This window comes from Pristiophorus japonicus, chromosome 12 (assembly GCF_044704955.1).
Source record: "Pristiophorus japonicus isolate sPriJap1 chromosome 12, sPriJap1.hap1, whole genome shotgun sequence".
Classification (NCBI taxonomy): Eukaryota; Metazoa; Chordata; class Chondrichthyes; family Pristiophoridae; genus Pristiophorus; species Pristiophorus japonicus.
This window is the reverse complement of record NC_091988.1, coordinates 18,080,507-18,089,157: the sequence shown is the minus strand read 5'-3', so window position 1 is coordinate 18,089,157 and position 8,651 is coordinate 18,080,507.

Sequence of the window (8,651 nt, the reverse complement as noted above, 5' to 3'; positions counted from 1 at the left end):
AGGACAGAGGCTTCCTTCGTACGAATGGCTCTGACCTGAAAAAAATCTCCGAATCAACCTATTGGTCTTGGAGAAACGTAAGATCCCGGTCGGAGGCCTAGATTCGCTGCACAGCGCACGGGGACCTGTCTTCGAGGTACGTAAGTCCACGCTGGAGTCACGTGGGCCTGGACAACCAATCACCATGCAGTATTCTCATTGATAACAATGGGAACTCCGTTTGTATGAGTTCCCATTACTATCAATGAGAAAAACCCCTAAAACACCCAAACACAACATAATAAATAAATAAAACACCTCACATATGTAAAATTAATTGAAATTAAATGTTATTAAATGTTTTGGAAAAAAAAAATTTGGGGGGAATTTTATTTCATGTGTTTTAATAGTGTTAAATATAAACTTACCTTAATGGACAGGATTTTTGGTATAAAAATGTGTACCCTGTATTTAAATTTAATTTTTATATGTTTTTAAGCTCTTACGCTGGTAAAAATAGGCGTAAAAGTTTGAAGGACATTCGCTGGGCATGAGTTGGGCAAATAACCCAATCTCTCCCACTCGGATGTCCTTCTCCCGGGGATGCGGAGGATCCGTAAAGAGAAATCTTGGCAGGTCGGAAAAGCTAGTTTTCGGCGCATGCGCATCGTGCCTCGAAGACCGGCTTTTGCGAGGCCTTGCTAGATCCGTGCGCATTTTGTACGCACGGTGAGGCCGGAATTTTAGCCCCATTATGATTTTCTAAGTGCCCTGTTTACACGTCCCTAATAATAGATTTGAGCACTTTTCCTATTACTGGCAGGCTAACTGGTCTGTAGTTCCCTGTTTGCGCTCTCCCTCGTTTGTTGAATAGCGGGGTTACATTTGCTACCTTCCAATCCGCTGGCACCGTTCTAGTATCTGGGGAATTCGCGAAGATCAAAACCAATGAATCCACTATCTCCAATAGGGAATCAAGAGATATGGGGATAGTACAGGAAAGAGATTGAGTAGACTAGGCTTATATTCTCTAGAGTTTAGAAGAATGAGAAGTGATCTTATTGAAACATACAAAATTCTTACAGGGCTTGACAGGGTAGATGCAGGGAGGATGTTTCCTCTGGTTGGGGAGTCTAGAACCAGGGGTCACAGTCTCAGAATAAGGGGTCGGCCGTTTAGGACTGAGATGAGGTTCAAGCTCTTCACTCAGAAGGTGGTGAATCTTTGGAATTCTCTACCTCAGAGGATTGTGGAGGTTCAGTCTTCGAGTATATTCAAATCAGAGATAGACAGATTGTTCCAGTACTATTTCTTTACTAATAGTAATTTCTTTAAGTTTGTCATTCTCACTGAACCCTTGGTTCCCCACTATTTCTAGAATGTTTTTTGTTCTCCAATCACTCTTTATTTTATTTAAATTCCATTGATTTCTTTCCATTCTGTCTTTACCTTTATTGATACTTTTTAAAGTTATCTCCGTGTCATCGTTTGTTTATTGTTTAGTGCCATACGTTTTGCTGGTTCATTGAATTTGATAGGAAGGGGATTGTAGTGGAGTCAAAAGTTCCATTTGCATCTGATTTCCCAACTATTCTAATTGCAAAAAGTACAAATGTCATTGTGAAAATAAATGGAAGTGTTCCCAGCAAAGACTCATTATAGACCAGGCCACTGACGAGAGGCCGTTCAAGAAAAGATCTCGAGAGAAATATATTTCAGATAAACTCTTGACAGCACAAAAGTCCTTAGTAAAAATGTTCGCATTTTGAACACATGCAGCTAATTACACTCACTCAAAAAGCTATGCTTTGAAATTTCAGATAGGCTTTATAATCACAAGGTATGAATCCAAAAGGTTAGAAAGAGTGGCATAATGCTGGATAGGCTGAAAACCACATTACAAATGTCAGCCTGTGAAATGGTGATAGGTCATAGAGAGTAAGTTACATTACAGAAGCTTGGAAATGACTATGTGATGTGATTGGATGAAGGCCTACTAACATGTTTGAACCAAATTCATCTCTCTGCTATTGTAATAGTCATTAAAACCTGTATCTATAATATATTAAAATTCTATCACCTTTCGGTCATTTTTGAAATTTCTATGTCCACATTTATGTCCACACTCCTGGTGGAGGCCATGCCTGGCGCCATTTTGGGTAGGTGGTTGGCGTTGGGGGCGTGCACCGCAAGTATGCGGAGCATGCAGATCGTGACATCAATCAGCGTGCAATGCTGATTTGACGCCAATTCTGCCATTTTTTTTACCTCAACGCTGGAGCCAACGCCTTCTCTTAACCTCACATGCAGCAGGAAGGAACCCCCACCCACCAGTGGTATTTAAAGGGGCCATCAAGTGCTTTGAGGTTAGTTGCTGATTGATTCCGACTGACTCTTTGAAATTTCAGATAGGCTTTATAATCACAAGGTATGAATCCAAAAAGTTAGAAAGAGTGGCATAAAGCTGGATAGGCTGAAAACCACATTACAAATGTCAGCCTGTGAAATGGTGATAGGTCATAGAGAGTAAGTTACATTATAGAAGCTTGGAAATTACTATGTGCTGTGATTGGATGAATGATTGGTGAGTTTGTATAGGTGTTTGGTGGTCTGTTACCTTATTTGAAGTCACTGAAGTGTCCAGGGAGCGGTGTGAAAGGTTACTTCATGGCTTCTGCTCAGACCAGTTGCTCCCAGACATGGGTGCAGTAGTTTATATCAGCCTTGGCCTGCAGCATGACGGGGAGAATGAGCAGAGATGACACAGAACAGGGCAAGCTGCTCAAAGAGGGAGGAGGAGAAGAGGGAGAAGGGCCCTCAGCAGGAGGCCATATCCACCCAGGGTCTTCACGAAACTCATGACTCCGGTGCGTACCACAAGCACACATGGCTATAACAAATACCATGATGCCACACGGAATCTGATAGAGCACACCATTGGCATGCTTAAACAATGCTACCGCTGCCTGGATCACTCGGAAGGAGCTCTGCACTACTCGCCAGAGCATGTCTCAAGATTCGTTGTGGTCTGCTGCATGTTCCACATGAGGGCACAGGCCTTGTCACCACCTACATGGTGAAGAACTCAGGAGGAAGAGGAAGAAGGGGAAAAAAAGAAGGAGGAAGAGGAGGAGGAAGGGAGGAGGCAACCAATGCAACCCCTTTCTGGCTAGGATGTCTGTGATCGACTTATCCGACTATGGTACCAATGAACGCAACTCCAATTTCCCAATCGCCAATAGTCCCACACCTTACTTCCATCACAGAGTCCTCTTGGCCACATTGCTACAAAAACCACAAGACAAACATGCCAAACCATGTTTATCAATCAAACCATCTAATATTATATTCCAAATTCAACTAATCACCCTAGTGCATTCACATAGTGCCTGTCTTCCATGTGCCTCTACCTGTCCTAGTTCTGCTATGCAGTGCTACCCCAGTGGCTGCAGCAAGGCTGGAGGAAGATTTCTGACTTTCAGTGGGGGAGATTGCAGATGGCCTTGGAGGACAACCTAGAAGGCCCAGTTTTGGACTGCTCCACCTCGGCGTGGGCAGCAGCAGACTGGGCTGGCTGGCTAACAGGCAAAAGCAAAGACACTGGTGGAGTGGCAAGCGTGGGAGAAACATAAGAACATAAGAAATAGGAGCAGGTGTAGGCCATTTGGCCCAGAAAACCTGCTCCGCCATTCAATAAGATCATGGCTGATCTTCTACCTCAACTCCACTTGCCTGCACTATTCCAACATCCCAAAATCTATCGAGCTCTGTCTTGAATACACTCAACGACTGAGCTTCCACAGCCCTCTGGGATAGAGAATTCCAAAGATTCACAACCCTCTCAGTGAAGAAGTTTCTCCTCATCTCAGTCCTAAATGGACAAATGCTATCATCCTGAGAGAGTACAGCAGGTTCATGTTTCACAGAACTATTGCCACTGCTCCCCCAGTGTGGTGCCTCAGCAATCCTAGTCATCTGTTGGGAGGATAGATTGTTGGACTGCTGTGACACCCTGCAAGACCCTCTCAACATTGGTAACCAGAGCCATGATGGCAGCAGTCTGTTCTTGCATAGCAACAAGCTGAGCTTGCACGACTTCAGTCCGAGCTTGCACTACAGCACTCAGACGTTGGGTGGCTTCTGCTTCTGCTGCAATGGAGGCTGAGACATCGGTCATCAGACGCTGCATCATAGTTGGGTCAACAAGTGCGCTAATGGATTTTTCCACCACTTGTGCACTGGAAAGTGTCATGTATTCAACTATCATTGTAATCCACGTATAAACTGACCTAAGTTGTACACCTTGAGAACATTGACCACTAGGGGGTGAACTTGTGAGAGACACTCCTAACCTGGACTTTCAGATATAAAAGGGGAAGCTCCACCCAGCTTCATCACTTGAGGCCTTGGTAATAAAGGTAACTGGTCACAGAGTGACCTTCTCTCAAGTATGGGCCTCGTGTGCATTTATACTGTAGAGTAAGACATATCATTGGCGACGAGAAACTGGGATTTAAACCACGCGAGCATGGCCACTAGCAGCACAGAAGAGAGGTACTGTGTTGGTGATGATTGGGACCAAAGTTTTGTCACTAAGCAATGGTTGGGACAGGAATCGGCCGACAAACGCAATGCACATCTCCTGACGGTTTGTGGATCCAGAACATACTCCCTGATGAAGGACCTTCTAGCGCCAGAGAAGCCAGCCAACAAGACGTTTGAAGAGCTCAGTAAGTTGATCGGGGAATACATTAAACCGGTGAGCAACATGCACATAGCGGGACACCGGTTTTACATGCACCGGCGGCGAGAAGGGCAAAGCGTCCCAGACTTCGTGACAGATCTCTGGCGACTGGCGAGCCTATGTAAGTTCCCAGGTGCATGCAGAGCAGAGATGCTGTGAGACATTTTTATTGAGGGCATCAGGCACGCTGGGGTTTTCAGGAAACTGATTGAGACTAAAGACTTGACCTTGGAAGTGGCGGCTCTGATAGCCCAGACATTTATCTCAGGGGAGGAAGAAACCAGAATGATGTATGACAAAAATCTTGGCTCAAATGTGGCAACCAACCAGGGAGTCAACATTGTTAATGCGGCACAGAGTTCTCTGGGCAGACAAGGGCAATCGGACATGCCCCAGCATGTAGTCGAACCCAAAGGGGGAATTTAACAGAGACAATGGCTAGCTGAACAATGATGCATGCCATTGCAAGGGACAATGCGGCCTGTAATGGGACCATCAACACCTGTTAATGGTACGCTTAAGGACAGTTACAGAGACAGTCAGAGACAATCAACTGGTAATGGACCTTTTGTTTCCAACAATGGGGCCTGCAGCTAATGCTGGAGGTGTGGATGCAAACACCCAGCCAGAGCTTGCAGGTATCAGCAATATACCTGCAGAAACTGCAACGTCAGCGGACACTTGCCGCATATGTGCAGGAAGCCTTTAGCCAGGTTGATGTACGATGAGGACTGGCGTGATATAAGTCCTACGAGGCCAAATGAATACTGGGGGAAATTGCTGGAAGCTGAAGTTCAGTGAGTTCATGTGGAGCACATATACAGTTCATATAGCAGGATGCCACCAATAATGATGAAAGCGCTCCTCAATGGCATCCCAGTATTAATGAAGACAGACCACGGGGGCCAGCCAGTCCCTGATGAGTATCAAACAGTTCGAAAGGTTGTGGGTGTCCAAGGCCAGAAGGCCAAAATTATTGCCGATTGACGCACAGCTACGGACATATACAAAGGAGATCATTCTGGTGCTCGGCAGCGCCACGGTAGTCGTGACCCACAAAGATTCGGAGAACAGGTTGCCACTCTGGATTGTCCCGGGGGACAGTCTCGCACTACTGGGGAGGAGTTGGCTTGCTGTCATGAACTGGAAATGGGGCGATGTCAATGCAATTTCTTCTATGGAGCGAGCATCATGCTCACAGGTCCTGGACAAATTTGACTCATTATTTCAAACCGGCATCAGCACTTTGATGGGGGCCAAGGTAGTGATTCACATAAATCCGGACGCCAGGCCAGTACACCATAAGGCCAGAGCGGTGCCGTACGTGATGCGGGAAAAGATAGAATGCGAATTGGACAGCCTGCTGAGGGAAGGCATCATCTCGCCAGTCGAATTCAGTGACTGGGCGAGCCCGATAGTGCCGATGCTCAAGGCAGATGGGTCGGTCAAGATATGTGGCGATTACAAGGCCACGATCAATCGGGTGTCACTCCAAGATCAGTACCCGCTACCGAGAGCGGAGGACCTCTTTGCGAAGCTATCCGGTGACAAACTTTTTTCAAAATTGGACCCGACCTCAGTTTACATGACCCAGGAGCTGGTGAGTGAGTCACAGAAGCTGACCACCATCACAACACACAAGGGGTTGTTTGAGTACAACAGATGTCCGTTCGGGATTCGTTCGGCTGCCACGATCTTTCAGCGAAATATGGAAAGCCTCCTCAAGTCGATTCCAAGGACGATGGTTTTTCAAGACGACATCCTCATCACGGATCGCGCTACTGAAGAACACCTCCACAACCTGGAGGAGGTGCTACGCAGACTGGACTGGGTAGGGCTGCGACTGAAAAAGGTGAAGTGCGTCTTCTTAGCTCCAGAGGTAGAATTCCTGTGGAGGAGGGTAGCAGCAGATGAGATCAGACCTACTGCGTCCAAAACAGAAGCGATCCAGAGAGCACCCAGACCTCGTAACACGACAGAGCTGCATTCATTCCTGGGGCTCCTGAACTATTTTGGTAACTTTCTTCCCAAATTGAGCACGCTGTTAGAGCTGCTACACGTGCTCCCATGCAAAGATCGCGATTGGGTCTGGGGGGACAGCCAGGAAAGGGCTTTTGATAGAGCACGCAACTTGTTATGCTCCAACAAACTGTTAACCTTATATGACCCATGTAAGAAACTTGTTTTAATGTGTGATGCATCGTCCTATGAGTTCGGGTGTGTGTTGCAGCATGTGAATGCCAATGGTCAGTTACAGCCAGTAGCTTATGCCTCCAGAAGTCCGTCCCAGGCAGAAAGTGGCTACGGGATGGTAGAAAAGGAAGTGCTAGCATGTGTATATGCAGTAAAAAAAAATTCAGCAGTACCTGTTTGGCAGGAAATTTGAGCTGGAGACAGATCACAAACCCCTAACATCCCTTTTGGCTGACAATAAGCCCATAAATGCGAATGCATCGGCCCGCATACAGAGGTGGGCATTTACGTTAGCCGCCTATAACTACACAATTCGGCACAGACCAGGAACTGAAAACTGTGCCGATGCACTCAGCAGGCTCCCACTAGCCACCACTGAGAGGCCAACTGAGCATGATGCTGAGATGGTCATGGCTGTTGAAGCTTTCGAAAGCGAAGGCTCACCTATGACAGCCTGTCAGATTAAAGTCTGGACAAATAAAGATCCGCTACTGTCTTTAGTTAAGAAATGTGGCCAGAATGGGGACTGGGCAACCACGTATGGAGCATGCCCTGAGGAAGTTAAACTGTTTCATAGGCACAAGGATGAACTCTCGATTCAGGCTGATTGCCTACTGTGGGGAAACCGAGTAGTTTATCAGAGAACTTCACAATGAGCACCCAGGCATTGTCGTGATGAAGGCAATTGCCAGATCACACGTTTGGTGGTCAGGGATAGATGCAGACCTGGAACTTTGTGTTCGCAGGTGCAACACGTGTGCTCAGCTGGGCAACACACCCAGGGAAGCCCCCCTTAGCCCCCGGTCCTGGCCCGCCAAGCCATGGTCGCGCATCCATGACGCAGGTCCTTTCATGGGAAAAATGTTTTTGGTTGTAGTAGACGCCTACTCCAAATGGATTAAGTGTGCCATTTTAAATTCAAGCACATCCTCTGCCACAATTTCAGTTTCCATATTTTCATCCTGTGGTGGTTTTTCAGAAGTTGTGTCTGTTTCTTCAGCCTCTATTGCAGGTTTATCCAAACTGACCTCCTGAGATTGTGCATACTGGGAAAATAAGTGGGAATCCTGAGTCGCATCCAAGTTATTGTACATTGCTGGAATGTCAGTCCTCTTTGTCTGCAACACCTCTTTCTGGTGCTCAATTAGTATCCTCTGCTTTGGTTCAGGTGGTATAAACTCAAAATCGACTGATTTCTCATCCTCTAGAAGCAGCTCTCGTCGTGGTGTTTTGGGAGAAGTAAAATCTACGGGCAATGTTCGGCGCCCATGGTCTACCGGACATCTTGGTCAGCGACAATGGCCCGTGCTTCACAAGCACTGAATTCCAGGACTTCATGGCAGGCAATGGAATCAACCATGTCAGAACGGCACCGTTCAAGCCGGCCTCAAACGGCCAGGCGGAACGAGCAGTGCAGATAATCAAACAGGGGATGCTCAGAATCCAAGGGGATTCCCTACAAAGCCACTTATCACGCTTCCTGTTAGCCAATAGATCCCGACCACACTCGCTCACAGGGGTTCCACCCGCAGAGCTGCTAATGAAAAGGACGCTCAAAACCAGGTTATCCCTTATACACCCTACTATGAAAGAAATTGTTGAGAGCAGGCATCAGTCACAATGTGACTACCATGACAGGAATGCGAGGGCGCGATATATTGATGTCAATGACCCTGTTTTTGTCCTTAATTACGCTGCAGGGCCCAAGTGGCTCGCAGGCACTGTGATTGCCAAA